Source organism: Budorcas taxicolor, chromosome 4 (assembly GCF_023091745.1).
Source record: "Budorcas taxicolor isolate Tak-1 chromosome 4, Takin1.1, whole genome shotgun sequence".
Taxonomy (NCBI): Eukaryota; Metazoa; Chordata; class Mammalia; order Artiodactyla; family Bovidae; genus Budorcas; species Budorcas taxicolor.
This window is the reverse complement of record NC_068913.1, coordinates 96,558,986-96,586,371: the sequence shown is the minus strand read 5'-3', so window position 1 is coordinate 96,586,371 and position 27,386 is coordinate 96,558,986. Positions and strand designations below refer to the sequence as shown.

The window sequence follows — 27,386 nt, the reverse complement described above, 5'->3', positions numbered from 1 at the left end:
TTCATTTTACATGTCTGCTGCTTGATTTGTTAGAGGAGAAACGCGTTTCATTCTTGTTTTAAGTCTAGTGTTGGGAAACCAAAAAGCCAAAATCTATTGCTTATCTGTTTTAACCCCTAGTCACAGTATCATATTGATTTCTGAGCAATGCTAGCAAAATTCTTATTGATTTTAGAGGCAAGTTTGTTTATAAAGGAATCATAATTATATACATCTAAGACTGCTTAGTATGTACAACAAATTTTAATGGTTATAATGTACAAAATGTTGTTGTTGTTTTTTTAACCTAAGGTAAACCAGTATTCACCTGTCTTTGAGGAATATTTCTAAAGTTTATAGGGGATGAATGAGACAGAATGTCCCAGTTTTCTGAGTTAAAAAGATCTCATTTGAGTAGTCATAGAAGTTTCTAAATATTTTATTATAGAAGCCAAACCAAAGTCATTCATTTGCTTCTTTGAGTATGTTCTAATTTCAGTCATGAATGAATCCTTTTCATATAATTATAAATATAGCATATTTTCTAAAACTTAGCCAAATGTTATATTATACTATACTGTATTATATTATTGGAGAAGGCAATGGCACCCCACTCCAGTGCTCTTGCCTGGAAAATCCCTACTTAGTCAAGTATTACAGATTGACTCTATCCTGTACTTTACAATTATTTTAAATGCCATACAGCATAATTTAGATTGCTTTGTTTTATAGTATCTAGGGTTTGAAAGTGTTGTAAGAAGAGAATAAAGCAGACTTTGACAGCTAGTAGATGTTAAGGTGTATTTATCAAAGTCCTTTGAAAAAAATCCATGATCTAGGATTTCATTTTGATTTCCTCCCTCCCATTCTTTTTTTTTACTTTCTAAGGGATTTTAAAATGAATTATAAAGTATTTTTCCATTAAGTAAATAGAGCACACTCAATAATAAAAATTTCTGATGTTTTCTTCTTAGTCTTGATTAAGGGACACTGGCTCCTTCCTGAACATCTGTTCCTCCGATATATTTATTATTTTTTCTTTTACTCACTAATTTATTTGATTAAATCGGTGTAATATTCTACAGCCATTCCCAGGTGGCTATAGTGGTAAAGAACCTGCCTGCCAATGCAGGAGACATAAGAGACGCGGGTTCGATTCTTGGTTTGGGAAGATCCCCTGGAGAAGGGCGTGGCAGCCACTCCAGTATTCTTGTCTGGAGAATCCCATGGACAAAGGAGCCTGGCGGACCACCTTCCGTAACATCCCACAGAGTCAGATACGACTAAAGCAGCTTAGTACTCGTGCACATGGTCATTTATATCATTTGGGCTGGGACATGATGCATCATCTCAGCATACAAGAGCATCTCGAAAGGTGCCGGCAATGCACCAATATCTCTTTGGCAGTCACATCATATCTCTAGACAGTCGAAGGCCAGTCCCAGGAACATGCCAGAGGAACTGGATCTGATGGTGTGTGATCCAGAGCCCTCTCTACATTGAGGGAAAACAGAAGTGACTATGCAGGGCCTGGAAGAGCCTTTCTTGGAAAAGCTGAGTAAGCAGGTCACACATAAATAAGCCCCGAGGACAGAGCCTTCCTGCCTTTCCCTCTTCACATCACCATCATGGCTGAGACTGCGCCAGTCTTGGTTTTGTGTCTACCCTTACTATGGGCTTGTTTCCATTCCTTTCCATTCTTTGTCCCCTTGCCTTCTGAAGTACCTGCTGCTCGTACCTCCCCAGTGATTTCTTTCAAGTAACCTTATGGGCGACTCTGCCTCTCTGATATGAGTCCTGAGTCTTCCCTCTGCCCCTTCCGTTCCCAGCCCGTGAGCTCACAGTGTTGGCACAGCAGAGGCAGGGGCAGATCCTTGGAAAGTAGAGACAGGGAGAGAGAAAGAGAGTTCAAAGAAATACTAAGAAGCTACTTCACTTGAATACCTACTTTTTGAAAAAATTAAGAAACCGTGAAAAACCTTTAGGGAATTTATTTTATTAACAGTGAATTCTAATCTGTTTCCTGTCCTGCTCTTGTTTAGTCCAAGTGCACAAAACATGCCTAGAAGTCAGTAGAAAAAGACCAGAGTGCGTATACGTTAGGTTAGTCCCTTTAACCCGAAGCTTCGAGAGTTTCCAGAGGTGGGAGCTGATCCTTGCCGCCTGCCTGGCTTCATTCATAGGCGCTTTGTGTCCCCTGCTGCCCCCATCTCACCAGGGAAACCACATGTCATAAGACAAGGCAATCCTGGCTTCAGAGACTAGCAGCACTGAAATGGAGATTATTGATGGTTGAAGGGGTCAGATTATGGCACAAATCTGAGCAGTATTTGGGAACATAAACTACTGTGAGTTTAATAACACCAAACAAGAACAAAATGTATTTTTAAAAGTATTTCATCCATGTCCAATTTTTCTGGCCATTTTCCTGTATTCATTTTCTGTGAGGGGGATACTGAAGTGAAAATAGAAAATATTATTACCCCTATATTAAGGCACTTACCTTGATCATGAAGAACATGAGAAGTCATATCGGGTAGCCAAGCACTTCTTTTAAAAGCGTGAATAAAAGAAAAAGAGATAGTAAACATCAAGGTATGAAATAGTGTATTATGGATTGCTAGTTTTGAACTTCAGTGCTTCACCCACTAAAGCCTAAGTATGTTGTCAAGAAATAAAGTGAAATGCTTGGTTCATTCTAAGTACTTAGGACTTACAGCTACTATTGTCACATTGAGGATACTCAGGACATTCTTTTAGTTGTGTTTCCAATAGTTCAGGATGGGTTTGTTTTGGTCTGTCATATTTTTTGGTGATAATTTGTATGGCAAAGAAAACAGTGAGGTTGATAGCCTTTACTGAGTATCTCCTATGTGCTAAGCATTGGGTGAAGAGTGTAAGGGGGAACGTACCATCAGCATTCCAGTTTTATAGAACGTGCCTGATAACAGAAGGTTCTTGTCAGTTCCCAGCAGAGACCATAGTCTCATCAGAGCCGAATGCTCCTTGGCCTTAAGTAATGTTGCAACAATATTTCAAGGCTTAAAAAGCTTCTTGTTTTACATTGTTTATTAGCTGTGATAGATAGCCACAAAAGGGAAATGTTCCTTATTAAAAGAGGGGGTTTTCACAGAGTAAAAAAGTAACTCAGATTTTCCTAAGCTTGAAGAATTACTTTCATATTTGATGTTAAAGATTTGTAAGTAAATATTGGTAGTTTGCAATCTACTGTTCAGTCCTCAAGGATAAAACAGTGTAATATAAAAAAATTAAAAGTAATATTCCCTTTTAAAATGTATATAATCGACATGTTTCATGTATTTCCTGAATATTTGTTATTTTCAGTTGTACATGATGTAACTTGCTATTTCAGTAGGAAATGAACCGCTTAGGCAGACACATTTTGAAGGATTTCAGTATTGGGGGTTTGTCACCATCGATAACTGAAAGAAAATAAATCCAGTATCTCTGATTGAAGAGGCAAGTAAGTATATATGTATAATCAGTTTTCAGCTTACCACTTTAATAGAAGGGGACATTAGCATGGGTAATCAAAAGTTTCCAGCAACCAACACAGCCAACTTTTTTTTATTATATCAAGGAAATAAAGGCTTAACTTCTCCTTTTAAAAAAATTTTTTTTTCTTTTCACAGTTACTTATCTTCTGTTTAGTTTTGCTTTGGACTCTTTGGTTTCTGGAGTGCACAGAGATGGCAGTGGATTTGGAAGTGGCTCAATATATATTTGTCAAATAGAGGAACATCCTTATAATCTAAAATATGTTGTAAATATTGTAAAATATTTGAATTAATATTCAATTATGTTATTGATTTTATTACATTTCCACTGTGATTCGAATCCATTTGCCTATTCTTAAAACTATAAATGTCCAGGGTAAATCTTAACACTTCAATCTATTTTAACAAGCCCTTCTTTCTCCTATCCCCCACTATTCCTATCTTTTTAAAGGTGAAATTAGTATAGAATGACAATCAAAGATACTTGAAGGGGAAAATAAGTCACAGAATAATTTAAATTTGACTGTCTGAATTTGGAATTGGAAAGAAAGTTAAAGGACGTTTACCTTAACCTTTTCAATCTACAGACGAGGAAACTAAGTTTCTGAGAGCTGATTGGATTGCACCATGCCACAGAGTTGTTAAAGGGCAGAACTAATATAGATAGACAGCATTTCTTCAACTGAAATTTTTAATGATTTTTTTTCAGCTTTATTGAGATCTAATTGACAAATGATATTATCTTTAAAACATAACATCATCATGATTGATGAATATATACCTTGGGAAAGGATTCCCCCCACTTGAATAATTTTCAAAAATTAATTAATACTAAGCCCTCAGGCTTTTTTTGTCTTTTGGTTTTTGTCTTTTAGCACACTACTTGGAAAGTGTGCGTCCTTTAGCAAAAGGTAGTGGAAAGCAAAGCCCACTCATACCAGATGCACTGTTTTTTCCATTCTTCTCGACTGGGGGCCACCTGATGGGTACAGATAGGAAAGAAAGAGAGAGACCCAGTCCTCACCTCAGTGTCCATGAACGTTTTATGGGATCATTTTTAAACCTGGAACCACTTGCTTTTCTAACAGTAGTTGCTCCCTGAGGAGTTCCATGTTTTTCTCAGCTGCTCATGGCCCTGTCCAGCCCAGAAAACAGCACCCCTAATTCCTATATTCTAGGGAGGCCTCTGGCAGAGCCCTCTCCTGTTTAGAATATTATCATCCACATAACTATTTTACTGGTAGGGAAGTAGTTCTAGTCTTATCCATTAGCTTAGACTATTAGTGTGCTGGGCTTGCTGAGGTTACAGCTTTACATTGGACTTCCTTCCCCCTAGCCCATAAATCATTTGGTTTCCCAATTTATTAAAAAATTGAATTCTTAGAACCAAGTCCTATTCTCGTGCAGATGGCACCAAATGAATGCTCCCGGTTCCAAGTACAGTTAATGAGACAGAGTAAACAGGTCAGGAAAATGTGCATCATCACCAAAAAAACCCCGTGTGTAATCCCACTAGTCAGAAGGGTCATGTTTGTCAAGTGCAGACCTTACCACTCTTTTATCCAAAAATGTATCTTTCTTAGAAGCTGATTGACTAGATTAGTATATACTTGAGTCATACGTTAAAAAAAAAAAAAAAAAAACTACAGAAAATATACCCTGTGACCCATGTGAAAAGTATTGATTTTAGACACAATACCTGGTAGAAGTAAATAGTTTAATCTGACCTGGAAAAGAAGTAACCTAAATACACCTAAAAATAACCTCTAACAATTGAGATATAGTGCTAAATAGTAAAATCATATTTCTGCCTTCTAGTATTGTCTTGACACCAGCATATACAGTTATTATTCAGTTAGAAATTTTATTTTGACAGCATTCTACCTGATACGTATTTTTTCAAAAGGGTGGTAAACCATTGGTTTACTTCAAAAAGAAATTTATTTGTTTGGCTGTGATGGGGCTTAGTTGCAGCATGTGGGACCTTTAGTTGTGGCGTGTGGGATCTAGTTCCCTGACCAGGGATCAAACCTGGGCCCCTGCATCGGGAGCACAGAGTCTTCGTCACTGGACCACCAGGGAAGTCCTCCTTGCTTTTTCACAGATTTTTGACAGACTCCTTAGGGAATGTATATATAGCAAAGTGTGAAATGTGACAAATTGCGACAAAATGATTGTCACATTACACCTGAGCTTCAGAGTTTGTCTTAGTTATCTGAGTATTTCATTGCATTTTGAGAAAATCTTGAATTATTCTAGTAATCTAATCCTCCACATCACAATGTATAGTGCTTCATTATGCATTCATTTTTAAATAATTTAAGTTTGAAAGATAATTATGTTTGTTTTGCCACAAGATGGTCTCATGAGAAAAGTTCCAATTCTTGTGGCCAGGTGTAGTTGCCAGACAAAGACTTTAATGTCATTTGGCTTTGGTTTCAGAATTCGTTTGCACTGGTTATTTCAACTTAGATTAAATAGGAGGAGGAATAGTACTTCCTTTTCCTTCCAATATGTGGAAACATACAGTATTTGTGTGTGCGTGTGTGCGTGCGTGTGCTCAGTTGTGTCCAGCTCTTTGTGACCCCATGGACTGTAGCCCGCCAGGCTTCTCTGTCCATGGGACTCTCCAGGCAGGAATACTTGAGTGGATTGCCATGCCCTCCTCCAGGGGATCTTCCTGACCCAGGGATTGAACCTGAGTCCCTCGTGTCTCCTGCGTCGGCAGGCAGGTTCTTTACTGTGGTGCCGCTGGCACTCCCCTGGTACTTGGCATTTAAACAGTCCTGTTTTGAGTTCTCAGGTAGCCAGGAAAGGTAACCATGCTACCAGGAACAGAGTTGATTCTAACTTATCACTGTGTAGATCTTATCTTTAGGGCTTACTATATAACCAGAGGACAAGGGTGGGTAGATGGAAGAAAGAGGAATCCTGAGTAGTGGGTTGGCCCATAACATCTAATAGGCAAGCCAGATGAATTTGGGCCAACCTGTAATTGTTTCATATTTCTCTGAAACATGATGGTTTACTTGCCACAGTGTATATTATACCTGGAATTTCATTGCATCTTATTTGAAACCAGTGAGGGGAGTCACACAAGTGGGTGCAAAGAAAAAGGTACCCCCCCACAAGCTCTGTATCACTCAGACTGGCTTTGCTCACCACAGCTACAGGATATGGAGGGTGTCAGAAATGACTAACTATTAGAAAAGTTTTAAGTGCCAGCACCTGAGAATGAATTCTTTTTTAACTGCTAAATAAATGAGAGTAAGATCATCACAGAAAAGTAGGGACCTACTCAGTCACATTCTTACATGTTTTCTCAGGAGGAAAGATGGGTTGAGTTTGAACTAATTTGCTGGGAATTGTGTTTAGAATGCATCCAGGGTATCAAAGTGTAAAAGGGGTATGCTGCCTCTGGCCTGGATTGTGGTGTGTACTTTACTAGCCAGAGAAATGAGGACAGTCAGCAAAGCCTGGGCAGGAGTGTTCATGGTGTAAGTCTGCCTCTGGGCTGTACTTTCCCCAGGGCCACAGTCTCTCAGTTACACATGATTGTGCTGTTAACTGTTAAGGATACTATGCATTAAAAATGAGGACTCTGGATCCAGACTTCTTAGGTTCAGATACTGACTTTGCCGCTTAGGCAACTGACTTAATTTCTCAGATTCTTCATTTGTAACACAGGGTTAATACTACTATTTAACTTCCTGGGTTTATTAAGAGGATCAGATGAGTGTAATGGGCTTCCTTGGTGGCTCAGATGGTAAAGAATCCACCTGCCAATGCAGGAGGCCCAGGTTTGATCCCTGGGTCGGGAAAATCTCTGGAGAAGGAAATGGCAACCATCTCCAGTATTCTTGCCTGGAAAATCCATGGACAGAGGAGCCTGGCTGAGCTACCAGCCATGGGGTTGCAAATAGTCAGACATGACTGAGCAACTAACAGTTTTGAAGTGCTTAGAACACTATCAGGCACACAATAAACAATGAGTATGTATTAGCTGTTATTATGTGACCCTATTTAATTTTTAAAATAGTATGATCCTCCATAACCCTTATGTAGGGAAAACAGACACTTAACTGGATGAATGAGTAAATAATAACCTGCATGGTATCTTTATAATTATTGATTGGTTATGTAAAAACATTTGTTTTGTGAGTTAGTTCCCAAGATAAAGCTATGGAGGCACCACATTAATTAAATTGCATCCATCCATGATCCTCCTACCTCATCTCAAACATGATCCTTCATCTTCTTTCTAATAAACCATTTTTTTCCCTGGAACTCACGGAAAGGATTATGTTTTGCATCAGGAAAAAATACACAAAACACACATAAGTGAAACAGTACTTTATGAACTAATAGTTTTACTAAGTGTAGTGAGCTCTTGTTTTCTATTTTATTCTCTTGTTTCATTTTTGTAAAAGTGTTGCTTGCAGTGCATTGAAATTATTTCACAGCCCACTAATGGATTACCCAACAATTTGAAGAACACTGCCTTAGACCAGTTTGACTCTTGTCCAGAACCAAAAGAGGGGATACCTTTTATCATAACCAATATTCCCTTCCTTTGCATATTCTTTCCTAACTTCCCCTGTTAGTAGAGCTGAGATTCACCAGCTTTAAACACACACACACACACACACACACACACACACACACACTCTTAAAGACCATCAACCTGTTTAGTAAGGACAGAGTTTGCATTGATTGTCATGTAAAAGGACTTTAAGCTTTACTGCATTTCAGATTCACTTTTAGCACATTTGTAATATTAAAATGCACAGAGCTCATGTAAGATAGGACCCAATAATGATTTTCAGGAGAGAGTTTAAGGTTAGGTATGATAATAGTAACAGATTCCTCAGATTGTGATACCTAACTTCTACTCTGCCCCAGTCCTCCCTAATTAAATAAGGCATTACGAATGTCATGCAGAAAAGTGACTTTATCAATAGAGCAGAGCTCTAGAGAGCTATTGGCATCCACAGCTGTCCATAGGCTCCAGTGTGTCCCTCTGGACCCAGCACCAGTTCCTGGGCACTGACTGCTTAGAGCTGTTTGTGTGCTGTGACCATAAAGCGGAACACACAGCACTACCCACCCCCTGCTGGACCCCGACTCTATTCTTACCAGCTGAGCCACAGGCCAGACCAAATAACCTACTTCTTTGAAAGACAGACAGCCAAATTCTGACCACGTTTACCACACAAGGCCTTACCCATGACCAGTTGCATGTTGCCCCTGGTCAGCCCCCAACACCCTGCTCCACACAGCAGCCAAGCTGTCCTGACCCCAGTGCTGTGTCTAATCCAACACCTTTTCCATCACCGTTGGTGGAAGTCTGAATATGACATTCTCTTCCTGCCCTGCCCACCCATCTTTGGCCCTTAGTCTTTGTTAAATCCATACGTATTCCTTTATCACATTTCAAGTAAACCTCTTCTGAGACTTTTTTCTTTCTTCCCTCTGATTTTTGGAGAGCCCCCAGAGGTGCTAGTCATAGCTGATAAGTCAGGAGTAGGGATATGATCATTATCAAGAGGAAAGAACGTGGTATATTTGAAGGTAGCGTAAAATGTAATAGTCAGTGTCATCCACTTTTCAGATCTCTGAAGTGTCTTAGTCAATTTCATCCTTTTCTGATTATACCTTCCTTCACACTTGCATAGAGAAAGAAGCAGCATTCCTGGTTTGTTTTATTCCTTATATAATTGTTGGTTTTGCAACACAGTTCCAGTATACATCTCATTTTCAGAGATGTGTGTGTGTGTGTGTGTGTGTGTGTGTGTGTGTGTGTGTGTGTTAGTTGCTCAGTCATCTCCACCTCTTTGCGACCCCGTGGACTGTAGCCCACCAGGGCTTTGGGGCCTTTTCCCTATTCAATCTGGTTGGTCCCACATGACTCAGGAGAGACCCTCTCACTCTGACCACTTTCTCACATGTACACTTGAAGTGTGATAGCTTTGGCTGGTGCAACATACTGTCTTTTTTTAAGATTGGGAAATGGCAGTCAGAAAATGTTTAAAGAGAAAAGGGCTAGTACATTTTCCTGATGGTAGAATTTTAGTAGTATTGGATTTTCGTGAAGTCGTTTCATACTGTGTTCCCTGCTGTCCCGCTATTAACGTTATTGTTTTTTTAAATAATGGCTACCTAACAACTCTTTAAATTCATTCCTCATTTTTAATCGCAGGGTAATAACTTTTCTTTTGCTAAAGTTTTAGTATATAGTCTGCAAGTTACCATACCATAGGTAGCAAGCTAAAGGCCACTGTGAGAGGGAAGCAGTAATACATCATGGCTGTGGTCTCACTCATTGAAAATGCATTATCCTGACACCGTTTTGCGTTTAAAATGACCTTGAACTTGCAAATATGCTTACTGTTGCCAGTAGAGAAACCAATAGAGACGACAATTTTTCCATTAGGGTCCGCAAAAACCAAATATGCAGCAGACTTCCCAAGCTTCCTGTAGTCTGCAGCACTTGCAGCAGCACTTGACATTGTTCTTAACAATTTTTATATATGCCCCCCTTTGAGAGAGAAAGGCATGCGTAGAATAAAATGATAAAGTATACGTTTAAAAAATCATCTTAGACCTGAGAAAAGATAAAACAGAGCCCTTGGGGTTTGGCAGTGTTGCCTCAGTAGCCATCTGGAGGGGTGAGATGAGTCAGCCGGCCCAGATCGGGAGGGCTTGCATCCTGTAGCCCACCACATCAGAGGATGCTCTGCTTTCATCTGGTGCATGTAGTGGGCTTTCACCTAAGATTTCATTGAGGGGAGGGCTTCCAAAAGCAACATGCAAGTTTGAGGACTCCTGCCCCGATAGTTGCAAATTTTACCTGTGTTAGGCGAAATAGTTGGAATACAACACCAAATACACTAGGTCAGCTCATAGTAAAAATTAAAGCTCTAAAGTCAGCTTCCTTACAGCCCTGTCTGTGTTAGAGTGTCAGAGTGTGTTGTCATCCTGAGACTCAGTGGGGAAGCACTTGGAAAAGCTTGTTCATAGACATACTGTTTGCTCAGTTGAGCTCCCCTCATCCAGAAAGGTTCCTTAGAAACTCTTTGCATGTTGGAGGAACAGGTAAAGCCTTTTTTATTTAGTAAAACATAGTTTTCGTCCTGGTTGGTGATGTTCAAAGAACATTTTCCTGTCCATTATAAAATGATGTCCATTTATAATGATGGTGCCTCTCCCCTCTGCCCAGCACTTTGCACTGCAGTGAATTGACAGGTTAAAATGGAGGACAGGTGATGGAAAAGGACTCTTGAGTTTTCCGAAAGTTCACACAATCTTTCACTGGATAAAGAAAGAACCAAGAATAAGAAATACGGAAAGATGATATCATTTTAAATGCATCTGACAGTGTTTTCTTCTTTTTAAAAAATCTTGTATGTTTAGCAGATAATGAAGGTGGAGGTGGGCACACAGGGCCAACGTGAAGTCTACCACAGAGAATCCACTGCTGGCCAATCCCTACCATTAGACCACCATTAGACATGGACTCCAAGTCTGTGTGTTCAGACACTTGTGATGAAGGGCTTCTTTTGTTTTGTTCATTTTTGTCTTTGGTGAGACCCCGTGGCACAGAAAACTGTCTACATAGTTCTTGGTGGGGTGCCTGGAACATCACGAGCAGTCAGTTTTTAGCAGTGTGTTTTTCTGTTTTCCAGTGGTAGCATCTTCTAATGTAATGTTCGCATTTGGCATCAAGTACTGAGTTCCTCAGCTTCTGCAGCTCAAGCTTTTGTCTCTGAGAGAGAGATGGCAGGGAGGAAAGGCCAGGTGAACCCAGGCAGGCTCTCCTCTTCCTTGGAATTAAAGCCTCAGGAGTGAGGCAGCCTCAGTGTGACTGTTGGCCCTGATTTCAGCAGGAGTCAGAGACAAAATATCTGAATGTTAAGGAAGATAGCAGCAGCTGTAATCAACTGTTCCACTGACAGGGGAAAAAAACTGATCTTCTAACTTTAAAGAATTTAAAAATAACCTGGAATGCTTGTTATCATGCAGATCACTGGGCTGCACTCATAGACTGAGTCAGCCTTAGGTTAGCTTGATACACATGGTCCAAGAGCTGCATGTTGAAAGCCCCTAGTTCTAAGAAGATCAGTTACACTATTGCTCCATTATTCTTGGTTTTAATTTCTTGGTTGATCATCAGTGTAGCATGAAGTCTAAATTTCTTTTGAGAATTTTTACCACTCCTCCTTGGTATTTCTGAGCCCCGAAACCATGGCTTGGAATTCTTGGCTTAAAAACATGTGTACTGTGCCTGTACTTCTGTATAACTCTTAGGCAGCCACATAACACAAAAACTTTTGGCAGTGGCGTGAGATTCACTTGTAAATTGCAGCGTCGACAAAGTTCCTTCTTCATTGACTTTGCCCGATGAGGGAGTCCTCTCTCACTGTGGTTTGTTCTCCTCGTGGTTTCCGTAGCGTTAGGGAGAATGCTAGAGAAAAAAACGAAAAAACGAACCCCGTCTAGTTTTTACTCACTTGGACGTGGTGTGTCTTTTGTCTTTCTGAGATGGGATGCGGGAGGCATGCCCTGAAGGTGGCAAATCAGACTTCCACACGCGTTACCTTCGCTTAGCCAATAGCTTACTCAGAACGTGTATATTATGATGTGCAGTTTCATTCATCAAGGGGATTTCGGGCTCCAGCAGCAAGCAGCCTTGAGTCGTGGGTGACTTCTGGGCTTTGTTCTTCGCATCGACACCTCCGTAGTAGCAAGAAAGTGCATCTGGCTGTTAGAAGAATTAATGGGAATCCAGGTAAGGGTTAAATGGAGAAATTATTCCTTTTTTTTTTCCTTTGGGTGGATTTGAGATTTTAGAAAAATTTTTTTAGTCCTTTGTTTGGGAAGAGCTTAGAACTATTTGTCTGAAGTTTTTCCCTGAGTTGCTTGATAGTATTACCTTGTATATCAACATCCCTTTGATGTGAAATCTACCCTCTTCAAATTGTAGTTTCATTTTCAAATATTAAAGCATAGGATTCCATTTTTCTTCCTGTGCATGAAATTTTTAAAGTAACTGTAGTTGCTAAGATATAAATTACACATAGTTCCCTAGTTCAGAACTGAAGGCTTTTTTTTTTTTTTTTTTTAGCAAGTGTGCTTTAAAAGTTGGGCAGGGAAGATCGGTGTTTGCATATGATTTATGAAACAGTGATGTTAAAAATATATCAGACTTTCCCTTATGTCAGAGGTCAAATTTTGAGGCATGCCGCTTAATCTGCTCTGAGGAAGGGGCCCTGAGACCTCTCCCCCTGCCGCTCCCCATGCTTCCTCCTGGTGGCATGAGCTCCTCTTCTCTCCCCAGGCGGGGATTCAGTCTGTGTACATTCAGTGCGGTGGCATTTTTCTTGAAGAAGTGAGTAAGACTTGGATGAATTCTCTCTTTGAAAGAGGTGGTGGAATTGCATCAGAAAGGCATTTACAGTAAATGGCTACCCCCTCCTTCCTGTAATGACCGCATATGAAAGAATGCATTAATTCTTGTTTTGAGGAAATGAGAGTTGTAGAGTTCTATGGAAAACTCCCTTCTCATCACTAATTAACTAGATTTGAATGCTAAAAACCCCAGAGTCAGTATCACTTTGTGCTATCTCAGTGTCACAGAGATACAGTTTTTCATTCCACCCTCTATGTGGAGTAACCAATTATCTTGAATTCAGAAAGAGGAAATAATGTTGAATATGGCTACAGTTAATGGCACAAGCTTAAACTAATTTCATTTCTCCTAAGTGTGAAGTGTGTTGCTGGTTTTGTTCTTCAGGATTTAATTCTCTGTGGTAGAATATGAAGGCTAGAAGGAAACTCTCATAGGTCATCAGCCAGGGGTTCTTGTGGGAACAGTGCTGCCCCCTAGAGGACATAGTAGGAATTTGGTACCGTGTTTTGTTCTACAATGAAGGGCATTGAATGGGTGGGGATCAGAGATTTTAAATGTTCCACAGTGGAAAAGACAGAAAGAATTACCTTGTATCCTACATCAGTTTCAGTTCCCCTGTTGGATAATTCATGCAGTGAAAGTTAGTTTGTAATTGTCCAGACTTGGACCTAAATCCATTTTATATAAAAATGTAAGATAGCTTTTGCATACTTTTAATATACACAGGATATACTCATTTTCATTCTGGTATCCACCTCTAGCTCTCCTAGTTTGTTTTCCTGTACATAAAGAAAGCTTACAATTTGGCTTCTCTTAATCCAGGTGTTCTTTATAAGTAAGTGATAATCATCTATTTCATTGTATAGTTAATGGGACCTGAAAGTTATTTACTTACTGAAATACGTAGTGTTTTTATTATAATTGCTTTTCTTTTAGGTTCTCCTTCACATTACATTCAGGGTATTATATTGATGTTTTTAAAATATATGTATACTAGGTAATGTTTATCAATGAGTTGTATTTCAGAATAGTGAATGTAAATAGAGCAGAATTTTTTGGTTATAAAAAGAAAGCTTTTGGACTAGTGGGGTTTTGTACCAGCGATCAGTCCCTCTCTCTAGTTCCAGGAGGAACAGTAGGCACATCACCCGGATGGAAGCGATGCCTGTCCTCTATGTGAAGACCTCCAGGGATGACGACACATGTTCTACATTAATATGCTTTCATATTTTGAAGTCTTCACATTAAGCTAGTTCTTACTAATACTTTCCTGGAGTTTTTATTATGTCACTCTAAAACACCACCTTTGGTTTCTCCCTTTCTGTAGGAAAGGACAGATAAATGTGGAGAGAAGCTCATAGGTAATCTTGCAAACTCACACAGGAGTTAAAAACAGATTTTCTTGAAAAATGAGGCTTTGTGTCGCCATCTTCTTTCCAGCAACATGTTTTATGTGCGCCGTTTTAAACTTCTGGCTATAAATTTGCAGCATATCTCATGTAAGAAGGCACTGTCTGTGTCACAGGATTAAGTTGTCGGAGTCACAGCTGTGAGGTCAGGGTACCCAGGCATCTGCATGCAGTGCTCACTGATACTTGTTTGGGGTCATGGTTTTAATTCTGTAGACCTTTTTATTTGGATTGCTATTTCTTGTGCATTTTTGGGTGTGTTTTTTCCTTACATGGATATGATTATGTACAGGCTCAGTCATGTCTAACTCTGCGGCCCCACGAACTGTAGCCCACCAGGCTCCTTTGTCCATGGGACTCTCCAGGTGAGAATGCTGGGGTGGGCTGCGATTTCCTCCTCCAAAGGATCTTCCCAACCAGGGATTGAACCTGTGTCTCTTGCATCTCCTGCATTGGCAGGTAGATTCTTTAACGCTGAGCCACCGGGGAAGCCCATGGGAATGTTTATTGCTTCTCAAAATTTTTTAGGGACACTAATAAAAGCTGTTTTGAGGGTTCTTGGTGAGATATCTTTACTGCTTTGAATTTTCTGTCTCTTCCAGTGTCTTTTTGTTGTTTGTCTTGGTTTTCCACTGTCCTATTGCAGGCTTTCTGTAAGTGTGTATTTATCCCTAACTCTTCACTCATGTAAAGATGAGATGGCCTTAAGGCTGCCAGGGCTCTCTCTCTTGAGTGCATCTTGCTTCCCTCTGGTGGCAGCCAGCCCTTGTGTGGAGAGTTGCTAAGCATCAGAGTGAAGAGGACTTGACTTGGGGGTTTTCAGAATCACATTGGCTGTTTAGTTCCCACTAGACATTGTGTTCCATTTCATTAGAGAATCATGTCCCTTTTTTAAGTTTTAGTTTTGGCCTGGGGGTACCTATAAGGTCTGATGTTTCTTATAAAGACAGGAATTAGGTATGGAAGTAGCAATTCTTGATGCTTTGACTTCTCAGTTAATCTTCTTTCTACCCTTTTTATCATCTCTGGCCCATATCACACTTGCTTTTTCTGAGTCTAGAGCCTCCTTGAGGTTTCACTGGGTTATCTCCTTCCTCAGCCCCAGCCGTCTCAGAGAACCTCTGGGGCTATGAGCTGCCTCTGCTTAGCTTCATCAGTCAGTACTTGGTTATTTTATGGCTTCCAGATGTTTGTTGAAATCCCTCAGGCTCCTGATAGTCTTTTAATTGTGGTGAGTGTATATACTTATTTTTAATAACTGTAATGGTATCTTTCATGTGCCTCGACCACCATTTTGAAATAGTATCTTAGTTTGGGCTGCTATAACAAAGTACCATAGATTGGCTGGCTTATAAACAACAGAAATTTATCCCTCACGGTTCTGGGGGCCGGTTTATAGAAAGCTGCTTTCTTGTCATGTCCTCTCAAAGGTGAAGGGGGTGAGAGAGCTCTCTGGAGTCTTCCTTTATAAGAGCACTAATCCCATTCATGAATACTCTGTGATTTAACAACTTCCCCAAAGACCCACCTGCTAACACCACCAAATCAAGATTTCAACATATAAATTGAGGCAAGAGAGACAAACATTCAGTCCATAACAAATGAGAAGTCCTTTCATTTGTTCATTTGTCAGAAACACATCTGAAGAATTAAATCAGAAATGCAGTTAGCCAGGAAAAAAGTTTAAATGAGGGCACACTAACTGCAGTGGGTATTGGATTTTGGGCAAACTAACCCTCAAAATAACTTGGCTGGGAGAAATAAATTGGGAGGTTGGGATTGACATACACACCCGACTATATATAAAATAGGTTAACTGATACGGCCCTACTCTATAGCACAGGGAACTCTACTTAATACCCTGTAAGGACCTATATGAGAAAAGACTCTAAAAAAGAGTGGATATATGTATATGTGTATCTATAACTGATTGATTCTCTTTGCTGTACCCCTGAAACTAACACAGCATTGTAAATCAACTCCACGTGTGTGCTAAGTCGGTTCAGTCCTGTCCGACTCTTTGCGACCCTGTGGACTCTAGCCAGCCAGGCTCCTCTGTCCATGGGATTCTCCAGGCAAGAGTACAGGAGTAGGTAGCCATTCCTTGCAGCAGGGGATCTTCCTAACCCAGGGATCGAACCCACGTCTCTTACATCTCCTGCATTGACAGGCAGATTCTTCACCACTGGTGCCACCTGGGAAGTCCAAGTCAACTATACTTCAGTAAAAATAAAAAAGAAATATCTTGGCTGGGAAGAGGCAATGAGCTGAGTTTATACAAAGACACAAAGATTTCCAGCTACAGAGGCTGTAGCTGTTCATCGTAGAGCACCCCAAGACACTCTTCTAGCTTTGTTGCTAGAAAAAAAGATGCATCTTGTGAAACATGAAAGTTAGTCATTTAAAAAAATCTATAGAAGTAGTGGGCGCTGTTCCGTATCTTTAATACCAATATAAACGTACACATGCTTCTTTTGTAATTTCTTGTCTGCCCTTAGACACAGGAGTTTCTGTTCCTTTGTTTCTATAACTTTTATTCCTTAAGAGATAGATTCTCATGCTTCTCTCTTTTCTTGTAAGAAGTGTCTGTATTCTCCCTTCCCATTTCCTTAGTGAAAAAAAATCTCCAAATTCCTGTTGATCATTCCTTTCTCGTATTTGTCCCATAGTTCCTGAAAATGCATAATGGATACCATGAAGGTGGAAACAATAAGATGCTGATGAATTAGTCCTTTATCTTTGCTCCCACAAGGGATATCCATTTGTGCCTCAGAAGAAACTCTGAATTTATATTTCCAGTCTTACCATTCCCTCATTTTAATCGGAAAAAGTAGCTGTCTCCCTGTGAATAATCCCTGGAGATCTTCTGCACGTCTCCCACAGTTACCCCCAGGTGGTTGAACCTAACACAGAATCTTATCAGCCTATCCAGATGTCTAGCATAATACTAGGAGCCCCAAATCTATCCTGAGAATTTGCAAAGTAGTTGTTGTTTAGTTGCTAAGCTGTGTCCAAGTCTTTTGTGACTCCATGGACTATATAGCCTGCCGGGCTCCTCTGTCCATAAGATTTCCCAGGCAAGAATACTGGAGTGGATTGCCATTCCCTTCTCCAAGGGATCTTGACAACCCAGGGACTGAACCCGTATCTCCCGCGTTGGCCGGCAGATCCTTTATGAATGAGCCACCAGGGAAGCCCTGCCCAGTAGTACTGTTGCATATTCATTTTTGTTTGGTTTGGGTTTTTTTTTTGGTAATGGCATAGAGGTAATTGAGGATAGTAAAGATCCCCTGGTGTCTGATCTCTGTATTCTGTAAGTCGTTTACCAATTTAGAGCCTTCTGGACAGTTCTAGATCAAAGAGCAGGCCCTCTGAGGCCATGCCCCAGAAGCAGATGTGGAGAGTGCTGAAGTGTCCTGAGCTCTGAGGATGCCAGCCCCCACAACATGTTTGTAGTTTATTTCTGTTATTGGCCAGAACAGATATACTATCAGCTTATTCCAGGTGCCCTTCTGTCCAGATCCGCTCGCTCCCATCTCTTCTGTAGCCTGCTGGAGGTACGGAGTGTGTTGAGTGTGGCTTGTCAGTCGTCTACTGAGAAACAGTGGGCCTAAAAGAGGACACTTGGGGAATTTAGGGCACCGTCTCACTGGTTCTGGGACCCGGCACATCAGTTGACTGCTACTACCGGGTGAGAGAAGGACAGGCAAGTTTTGTCTTTTCCTCTGGAGGACCGTGTGTGGATGGTTCTGCAGATGTGAGACAGCCATGGTGCAACGCTGCGATGTTAAGTACACTCGTGTAGCTGGACGCTGGTTAACACGTAGAACATTTCTTCACCTGCGTTTTCTTCTGCCCAGTCCAATCAGTCTCCAACCCCATTGGCAAACACTTTCTTATTTATATACCATGGCTTCTTTTCCTGTTCCTGAACTTCATCTAAATGGAATCACAGAGCATGTACTTCTTCGTGCCTGACTCCCTCACACAGCAGTTTCAGATTGTTGGGTGTATCCTCCATCGTTCTTCCTCCTCCCATGCTGGGGAGGAATCTCTTGTATGAATAGACCCAAATCTTCGGTCCAGTTCTCCTGATGATGGACGTTTGGATTGTTTTTCCCTTTTTGGCTGTTATGGATATTAAGCTACTATGAACCAGCTCTCTTTTTCTCAGTCTCATTCCTGTTTGAATATCAGTTTAGTCGCTGAACCAGACAGCAGATACATGTTTACCTTTATAAGAAACTTCCAAATAACTTTCAAATGATTATTCTGTTTTATACTCCAGCCAGCAGTGGATGAGAGTCCCCGGTCCTCCAGTTCCTTCTTAACAGCTGTCTGTGTGCATGTGTGCTCAGCCCTGTCTCACTCTTTGCGACCCCATGGACTCTAGCCTACCTGGCTTCTCTGTCCAGGGAATTCTCCAGGAAAGAACACTGGAGTGGGTTGCCATTTCCTTCTCTAGGAGATCTTCCTGACCTAGGGATTGAACCTGGGTCTCCTGCATTGGCAGGCAGATTCTTTACCACTGAGCCTCCTGGGAAGCCCCAACAGTCTACCACTATTGGTTTTTCTAATGGAGAAGGCAATGGCAACCCACTGCAGTACTCTTGCCTGGAAAATCCCATGGACAGAGGAGCCTGGTAGGCTGCAGTGCATAGAGTCGCTGGGAGTCTGACACAACTGAGCGACTGCACTTTCACTTTTCATTTTCATGCATTGGAGAAGGAAATGGCAACCCACTCCAGTGTTCTTGCCTGGAGAATCCCAGGGACAGGGGAGCCTGGTAGGCTGCCGTCTGTGGGTTGCACAGAGTCGGACACGACTGAAGCAACACAGCAGCAGCAGCAGCAGCAGCAGCAGCCATTCTACTGTAGAGCAAGTGGTTAGTTCAGTTCAGTCACTCAGTCGTGTCCAGCTCTTTGCGACCCCGTGGACTGCAGCACACCAGGCTTCCGTATCCATCACCAACTCCCAGATCTTGCTCAAACTCAAGTCTGTTGAGTTGGTGATGCCATCCAACCACTTCATCCTCTGTCGTCCTCTTCTCCCACCTTCAGTCTTTCCCAGCGTCAGGTCTTTTCCAATGAGTCAGTTCTTTGCATCAGCTGGCCAGAGTATTGGAGTTTCAGCTTCAGCAGCAGTTCTTCCAGTGAACATTCAGGACTGATTGCCTTTAGGATGGACTGGTTTGATCTCCTTGCAGTCCAAGGGGCTCAAGAGTCTTCTCCAACACCACAGTTCAAAAGCATCAAATTTTTGGCTCTCAGCTTTCTTTGTAGTCCAGCTCTCACATCCATACTAAGATCATGGCATCCAGTCCCATCACTTCATGACAAATAGATGGGGAAACAATGGAAGTAGTGACAGACTATTTCTTTGGACTTTAAAATCACTGCAGAGGGTGACTGCAGCCATGAAATTAAAAGACGTTTGCTCCTTGGAAGAAAAGCTAAGACCAACCGAGACAGCATATTAAAAAACAGAGACGTTACTTTGCCAACAAAGGTCTGTCTTCTCAAAGCTGTGGTTTTTCTAGTAGCTGTGTATAGATGTGATCTCTCGTCAAGATCTCTCATCTTATTGGCCATTGGTATACCTTCCTGTTCGAAGGATCTGTTCTAACTCTTAGCCATTTTTGTTTTTCTTTTGCCCATTTTAAAGTTGAATTTTTTATATATTATTGATAGGTAGAAGGTTTTTTCCTGTTACACTCCTAAAAAAATTCTTTTGTCAGAAACTTGTAATGCAGATATAGTCTCCCAGTCTGTATTTTACCTTTTATTTTCTTATAAATGTCTTTTGATGAGCAGAAGGTTTTAATTTTGAAGTAAATTAATCAAATTTCCCCATATATTATCAGTACTTTTTGTTTCCTAAGTAATTTGCCTCTCCAAGACTGTAAAGATATCCTTCTGTGTTTTCTTTTAGAAGCCTTATAGTTTTAGCTTTTATCCTTTGGGCTGGGATCCATCTCAGATTAATTTTTGTTTATCAGGTAAAGCAGAGGTTAGGCGCGTTCTTTTGAGTATGTTTCCCAGTTGTTCCAACATGGTTTGTTCTCAGGACTTCCTTTTCCTCATTGACTTGCTTTGGCACCTTTACTGAAAATTGGTTATCCGTGTAAGTGTGGGTCTGTTTCAAAGGAGCCCTGAAGAATGTTTGTGCAGACGCCATATGACATGCACTTAAGTCTGGGAAATAACAGTTCACACTGGTCAGACTTAATAAGCCTCAAGTGACTGGCAGTCTTGAACTTACATATCACGGGACATTTGCATCCAAGGTCACTGACAGAAACTCTGTGGAGCCATTCTGGGGGCCGTTCCTTGCTTGTTTTATAGAACGAACCTTGCTGAGGTTTCTAGAAGTTGCAGCACTCCCACACTGAAGATCAGGTCCTCATCTCTACAGAAGTACACCATCAAATCTGTGCAATCCACCCTAAGCCTGCGGGCAACTTCAAAGAGAATGAAATATTTGAACTTCAGTTTTCTTATTTGAAAACCAGGAGATGCATTGATTCAAAATGACTGATTTGGGACTCAGTATAATTAAGTATGGGGTCAGACAAAATAATAACTACTCTTAAGAAGAAAATTCTTTGTAAAGAAACTTGTGAAAAAAATTGTTTTGCTGGCTTGTGCTTATTGTATGCAAAAATAGATCTGCTGACTTTTAAAGTCTTCTTTGTGAATAGAATCTCTACTTGGAAAGGTTTTCGTAAACAGTTTCACTTAGCGTTTTTTATCTGAATATAAATATAAGAGAATCTTTGATTTGAAAACTGAGGGATGGCTAGAGTAGGAAACAGCACCGCGATATTACTCTGTTAGAGGGAGAGAATGAGCGCTGATTATCTCTTTTTAACACCCTGAATTTATAGAGTTTTAGAATTCGTGTTATCATATATGGCAGCCCAGGTCAGTGGTTGAGCACAGGACTCTGACACTGGACAGCCGGGGTTGAGACACCGGCTCTGCTGGTCCCCACGGGCGAAGGAGTCAGCCCCTCTGTGCTTCTCCCTAAAGCTGGCAGAGTGAGAATGCCTGCCTCACGTTCAGAGAACTCGGGAGACTTGGAGCTGTGCCCGAGTCAGAGTGAGCGCCATGGAACTGTTGGCTGGAGGTATTTAATATTCCCTTACTTTCATGATACAGTCACTTGAGGAAAGGAAATCTTTTCTAAAAGAAGAAACTGAAAAAGCAAAAGTATATCACTGTCCTACGGTTCAGACATCTCACTATTCATAGCAAACTCCCCAGTTGATTGAACTGATCAGATTTTACTGTTAATTTCCCTTCTCTCCGAAAAGGATGCTGAAAAAAAGGTTTTGTTTTGTTTTTTTCTTTTGAGCTCTTTAGGAGGTGTATGCCTTGGAAATACAAGAGATACTTGATACTAATTGCTAGAATGACTTTTGTCACTGCAAAAGGACTTTACAAGGAAAGGTACTCTTTGAGCTTGCATCTTCCTCTCCTGCCACTTTGCTGTGAGCATAAGCGAAACACAACAGTCGTTCACTTGAAATACCTCCCCTAGCCTGTGTTTGGACTTGTACAGTTGTGCTCAGCTCCTGGCCCCTGTTTTTGCTTTCTCAAGCAATTTCCCGGCCAGAGCAGGAACTAGAGCTCTGTCTGGGAGAAGCCACTGTGGCAGGACTGTCTTCTCACCCGTGCTCCCCAGCATGACTCTGGAAGGAGGGGCATGCTGGACCCTCCCTGTGATCCAGATGCCCATTTAGCAGCATGGACTAGGCCCGAAAGCACAAGCCCACTCTGGCCAAACACACAGGTTGTCAGTGCGCTATTAATAGGGTTGAAATAACGATGTTTTGGTTACACATACAAACCCAGTTTGACTGTAGACTGAAGTGTGAGCTTTCCACATGTTGTAACCAGGAAGGCCGTCATACCCTGTGGAAGCATCTATCTTCATGACACCCTGTGTGGCTGAGGCCTAAGGAGACTGATGGAATTACAGCTGACTTACCCGACCTGACTGTCCTGAAGTGGACTTCTCATGAGGTCTGCTCTGCGTCATCAGGTTTTTTGTTTATGTTCCCAGTGTTGTTTGGTAACTACCACAGCGGCATGGTGCGGTGGCATGTGGCTGTCATGATCTGGCGCCTGGGAGGTCACCTTCCACTGACCGCGGCTGCCCCCTGCCATCCCGGCCACTCTCGTCTCCCAGCAGCTCTCTCTTCTGGGGCTTGTTCTCACTGCTCAATCTCTGTAGCTGCCACCCTCCTACGCACAGAGAAAATAGACACCAGAAGGTGAGCACGCTCAGGCTGCAGCCCCGATCAGCACGCTGCATCTACACCTGGCTTGTTTTCCTTGCCTCCTGCCCTCGTGGAGGAGGAGCCCGCCCGTGTCCAGGCTCTGACCCTGTCCCCTCTCACTTCCTCAGAGACTTTTCTCTCTCTCTGACCTTCACCTGCCATCCTCCACTGACTTTCTCCCATGAACACGTAAACCCACTCAAGGCTGACCAACCGAAAACCAAACACAAAACCCAGCGGCCTTCAGGATCGCCTTCCCTTTGGGTTACTTCTCCACTCACGTCTCCTGCCAGGGCCCAACTTCTTGTAAGAGCAGGGTGAATTCACTGCCTCCATTTCCTCAGCCCTGCCCCTTCCGCAGGGCTTCCCTGGTAGCTCAGCTGGTAAAGAATCCGCCTGCAATGCAGGAGACCCCGGATCGATTCCTGGGTTGGGAAGATCCGCTGGAGAAGGGATAGGCTGCCCACTCCAGTGTTCTTGGGCTTCCCTTGTGGCTCAGCTGGTAGAGAATCTGCCTGCAATGCAGGCCTCCTCCTCAGGCTCCTACAGTCTGGCTCTTGCACCTGTGACCAAGCTGGTCTCGCACTGGCCAGAGTGATAGCTGTCTTCCTATGTTCTGTTGCTGCATTCGCCAGATAAATTTAGATTTGTATCTGCCGTGACCTGTTTGATGTCCTTGCCTCGCTGGCCTGACCTGCCCCTCTGGCTTTTTCTCTTCCTTGCCTCCCTTTCCAGGTTCTTTCTGTTTATCTCTAAGCTCCATGCTTTGTATCCAAAGCATGGATACAGCTGGACCTTCCTACTCAATATCCTGCTAGCACCTCATAGCCAGTGGATTCCAGACTGATCCCAGTCACCCAAACCTGAAACCTGTGCCTTACTGACCCTTCTCTCACCTCATCTTCCAGATCCACAAAGAAACCAAATCTGATCAAAAATTTGCATCTTGACCGTTCTCAAACCCACCTACTCTGTCTGCAGTGTGTCCTTCTTGGTTACCATCATCTCTGACCTAAACTGTTGTCTTTAGCATCCCTCTCTGTGCTGCCGATACTCTTCCGCAGTCCATTCTCCCAACTGCATTCAGAGAGATGCTTCTGGAAAACAATCCCATCATGTCACTTCACTCTCAACTCTCACCTGTTACTATGGTACCCTGTACCCAACTTGATCAGGGTCCTGTAGAGGATGTGTTCTCACTCTGTGTGTAAACAAGTCATCAGACACTGAAACTCATGGCAATGGGGGGAGGGGGTTGCAAAAGAGACTCATTTCCCCCTCAGCGCAGCAGAACTTCATGAGAATCCTGCCTGCCCAAACATCCCTCACCTCTGCCCCCCAAGGTTCCTGATCATCGCTACATATTCCTGCCACTCCTCCAACCCCCCCCACTCACCTGCTCATGGCCCCCAGTTCCAGCTACTCCCATCTGTAATGGGGAGCATGACTCTGCTTACCTACCCCCAACCCCCCACCCCACCCCACTGCTGCTTATTCAGAGAGCTCTGCTCTCTACCAGGTGTTGTGATCCTTAAGTGTCATCGTGTCTTACATTAGTTTGGGTTCCCCTCAGAGCACATTTTGAACATAGGTACAGTCTGGTCTGATTCTACTATGGAAGAGCTGGGTGACTTCTCAGTACCTCAGTTTTCTCATCTTTAAAATCTGACCTTGTAAGATTATAGTAAGATTAAATTAATTTGTGCCTGGAGAATGTGTTTAAAACTCAATCTGACTCATAGTAGTAGCCAGTCAATCTTGTGGCAATAATACTAATGACTACTGGAGTGAAAGTCGCTCAGTTGTGTCTGACTCTTTGCGACCCCATGGACTAAACAGTCCATGAAATTCTCCAGGCCAGAATACTGGAGTGGGTAGCCTTTCCCTGCTCCAGGGGATCTTCCCAAACCAGGGATTGAATCCAGGTCTCCTGCATTGCAGGCAGATTCTTTACCAGCTGACCCTCAAGGGAAGCCCACTAATGACTACTACTATTACTAAAAATGTCACTTCATACAGGTTTCCATTCTCGAGCTACCTTGACCAGATTGGAGCCCCCACTGATGTGTGCCAATAGCATCCCATCCTTTTAAATTGTAACTGGATGGTGGCATCCAGCTCACCATTCAGTGCTTAGCGCAGTGCCTGGTATATAGTATAAGGTACGTACTATGCCTGTGTGGGTATGTGCTAAGTCACTACCCACTCCAGTATTCTGGCCTGGAGAATTCCATGGACTGTTTAGTCTATGGGGTCACAAAGAGTCAGACACAACTGAGCGACTCCATGGACTGTAGTCTACCAAGCTCCTCTGTCCATGGGGTTCTCCAGGCAAGAATACTGGAGTGGGTTGCCGTGCCCTCCTCCAGGGGGTCTTCCTGACCCAGGGGTCAAACCCTCATCACCACGCCTCCTGCACTGGAAGCAGATCCTTTACCAAGGAGCCCCCAGGGAATCCCATGTACTGTGTATTCAATACATATTTTTTGAATGGAATTAATCAGATAACTTGTAAAAAGAATATTCCAGATATGCTTTATTTCTTACCTGTAGTAAGCTGACTATAAAATATGAACCATGCTAATTGAAAAATAGAACGTGACAAACAAAGCGTAGCTATGCTCCAGGGACTTGTCTTTAAATCCAGCATCACTGAGTGAGCCTGGACAAGCTGACAAGCTCTGCGGCTGTCTGTGTCCCTGGAGCAGCTCTACTTGACAGCCTTTGTCCAGCTCCAGAATTCTTTGAGTCTCCTTAATGGGGCACAGTAAGGATAGAGTATGTTTTAGGAGACTCAGGGTTTCCCTCATAGTTATGTTTTTTTCCTGTTAGCTGATGGGAAAGTCATCTTGTTTCTTGGGCTTGCAGGTTCTTTCCTAGTTGTGGGGAATTTTTCAAGCTAGCTATAATGAAAGGGTCTCAAAGAACCACAGAGAGGTGTGGTATGTTCTTTTAAAGTTAGACATAATGTCCCTTCTTATTTTTACTTTTGATTTTCTGTGTTACTGAGCTAACTTCTATAATTCTATTTAAAAAATCTAATATCAGAATAAGATCTTAAAAAAAAGAAAATCTATTTTATTTTGATGCTTGCACCCTTGACATCCTTTAAACTGAGTTTCCTACCAAATCAAAAGCATGCTTCAGAATTATGAATACTAACTTTAATGCATTCCTTCTTTATTCTGTTCTTTTTTCTTTTAATGGTATATATATATATGTATATATGTATATGTATATATGTATATATATATACACACACATTATTAAATTGTGGTAAGATGCATATGATGTAAGATGTATGATCTTAATTATTTTCTTTTTTTGGCTACGCCACATGGCATGTGGGATCTTAATTCCCCAACCAGGGATCGAGCCCACATCCCGTACATTGGAAGCCCAGAATCTCAGCCACTGGACCACCAGGGAAGTCCCAACCATTTTTAAGTGTACAGTTCAGCGGCATTAAGTACATTTACGTTACTGAACAGCCATCACCATCACTCATCTCCGGAACTCTTTGATCTTGCGAAACTGAAACCACATTCCCATTAAACACTAACTCACCATTCTCCCTTTCTCCTCAGTCCCTGGCAAGCACAGCTCTTTCTGTCTCTGTGAATTTGACTCTTCCAGGAACCTCATATAAGTGGATTCACACCGTATCTTTTAGTGACTGGCTTATTTCACTTAGTATGCTATCCTCAAGATTCAACCATGTTGTACCATGTATCAGAGTTTCCTTTCTTTTTAAGGGTGAGTAACATTCTGTTATGTGACTAGACCACAATTTTGTTTATCCATCCATTGGATATTTGGGTTGCATCATCCCTTTTGGCTGTTGTGAATAATGCTGCTGTGAACATAGGTATACACACAATTCTTTGGGACCCTTCTTTTCATTGTTTTGGGTCTAATGATTCCCTGAATCTTCTCTCTTAATGCTTCGGTTGTTGACGTGAACTCTTGCCTTCCTCTTTGGGCCATTTTCCACCCCTCGTCCGTCAATCTTCTTTGCCATTTTGCTAATAATGAACATCCTGCTGTCAAGAGTCTCATGCTTCAGTGTGGCCCTCGCAGAGCTGCTGCTTTGTGGAGAAAACAGCTTGAAAACTGGGAAGTATTATTTGTTCCCACCTCCCAGACACCCTCCTGATACTCCCTGAAGACATACCAGTGGTTTCTAAAATTTAAAAAAGGACAGCTTAATGATAGAGCAGCTTTTTATGGCTGTTGACAGTCAGCATTAATAGTAGCATATTCTTGATGTGTCTGTCCTGTAATTGTGATATTGATGTCTATTTTTCCTCATGAAAGTGATATGTGACAATCATAGAAAACTTACATAGAAAAAATATTACACACAATAAGTAGCACTATTAAAAAGCAACCACTATTAACATCTGGATGTATATTTTTCTGGTCTTTTTAATGTGAATTTTTATCTATTTAAGATCATATTGTTTTGCACTTTCCTTGCACTTAATAATAAAATGTAAGCATTTTCTTGTTAGGTGTTTGTAAAGCTTTCATGCTGCTGCTGCTGCTGCTGCTAAGTCGCTTCAGTCGTGTCCGACTGTGCGACCCCATAGATGGCAGCCCACCAGGCTCCCCCGTCCCTGGGATTCATATGACAGAGATATTTATAGAATGTTCATTAAGTTAAATAACATTTTTCTAATTATAAAAATAACATTTCTTTTGGAAATGTCAGATATCTCAATATTATAAAGAAGCAATGAAAAAATTTTAAGTTCTCTGCCCACCCTTTCTTAAGTTTAACTATA

The 27,386-nt window shown here is 41.8% G+C and overlaps 1 long non-coding RNA gene across 4 annotated transcripts in view; it reads left to right on the top strand.

Moving 5' to 3' along the window:
- Positions 1–27,386, top strand: part of LOC128046543 (uncharacterized) — a 202,818-nt gene that overhangs the window by 117,594 nt on the left and 57,838 nt on the right. The gene's annotated exons all lie outside the window — the stretch shown is intronic.